The sequence below is a fragment of the Giraffa tippelskirchi genome, chromosome X (assembly GCF_054371585.1).
Source record: "Giraffa tippelskirchi isolate mGirTip1 chromosome X, T2T-mGirTip1v1.2.pri, whole genome shotgun sequence".
NCBI lineage: Eukaryota > Metazoa > Chordata > Mammalia > Artiodactyla > Giraffidae > Giraffa > Giraffa tippelskirchi.
This window is the reverse complement of record NC_137289.1, coordinates 101,021,618-101,023,343: the sequence shown is the minus strand read 5'-3', so window position 1 is coordinate 101,023,343 and position 1,726 is coordinate 101,021,618.

The window sequence follows — 1,726 nt, the reverse complement described above, 5'->3', positions numbered from 1 at the left end:
GGTCTCGCCGAGCCGGTTCGGTACTTGAGCGTCCCCGGGGGCGGAGCTTCGGATTGATGGTTCGCGCTCGCCCGTCCCTTCCCCGCGGCCCCGCCAACCCCGCCTCCCGGCTGCGCAGTAAGGTAAGGTTATAGCTGAGGGGGTAGGCGGGGAAGAGGGAGGGGGCAGCGGTTCGTCGGCTGGTGTGGCCATATACCCTACTAGTAAGCCAAGTTCTTGTCTGCGGGCCTCTGCCTGGGCCTAAATATGTGTGTTCTCGAATCTTAGTGACCAAGCTTTCTCCAGGGCCGTATCAGACAAGGGTGGGGGGTCAGTGTCTTTGTCTACAATGGAAGATGGCGACGGGCAGGGTGTGAGAAAATGGCTGCCTGGATCACATGTTTTGCAGCGTATGCCCACCTTAAATGACTAGCTGCTCCCAGCAACCATCCCGGCGTGCAGGGTCCCAGACAAACCCTGAGGGAGCCACTCGGAGCTCTTTCTGCATTAGCAGAGATCCATGGCCAGGCCCAGGAACCGGACAACTGGAAGTCTCTCCCACCCATTTGCTTTCTTCTCCTCCTCCCTCCTTCCCTCAGGTTCCAGAGCGGCATCTGCTGGAGGGAATGGATTTATCTTTGGAGTGGGGGCAAGTGAGGGTTTCTTAAGAAGCCATCTCGGGGAGCTCCTGACCTGGCCGGAGAATAAAGTCTCCCCGTAAAAAAAAAGTAATTATTAGTCTGAAATGTCTTCTTCCTGATAATTTAGTTCCAGTGACGGCTCTTCCTCTAGCCTAAACGTTGGGATGAGGCCAAGCTTCTCTATCTCACGGATATGTTCCTGACTCCCTCTGCTTGTTCCTACCCGTTACATACACAGGACTCACACCACTACATCCATGGAAGGCATCTAAACTCTTTCCCTAGAGAAACACAACTCTGGACCCCAAACCAGCCCTGGCCACCTTCACCTTCCCCTTTGCATTAGCAAATTCTTTAAGGCTTAACTTTTGTCACTTCTTTGAACTTTCCCAGCTTGGTTAAAAACTCAGAGCACCTTGTTGCATTTATCTCAGTACGGTAATCATTAATGTTGCTGTTTTTTCACAGGAGAGCAAATTCCCTGAGACTAGGGGGCTATATCTTTGAGCCCTCTGCAAGACCCAGCACAAGACAAGGCAGGCTTCAGCAAATATTTGTTAAATGGGTAAGTTTACAGGCCTACACCACAAATCAATGGGAAATGGACATTTTAGTAGATAGCACTGGAAAATTTGGCTTATCATAACAAGAAAAAGTAAACTGGATCCTTATTTATTTCCACATGAGAGGGTAGAGAGTATCTTTGTGACCTAGGATGGTGGAAGGACTTTTTAAACAAAGTCCTAAATGCACAAACCATGGGGAAAAACTGTAATGAAGTCTTTGATAGGAATGAAAATCGGTACTGCTACTTTGGAAAACAATTAAGTAATCAGAAAAAAATAAAAGAAGTAATCAGAATAGTTGAAGATGGCCCTGGAACCCGGCAATTCTGTTAGAGATGTGCACATATATATCATTAAGTCGTAGATAAATTCTTACACATATACACAAGGAGGCATGTGCAAGAATATTCATTGCAAAATAAAAATTTTTAAAGCAGTAAAAAAGTATTCATTGCAAAACTGTTAGTAATAGAGAAAAAAACTAAACAATCTAAAAGTTCGCCAAGAGGAGAATAAGCAAATAGTTGTACAGCCACACAA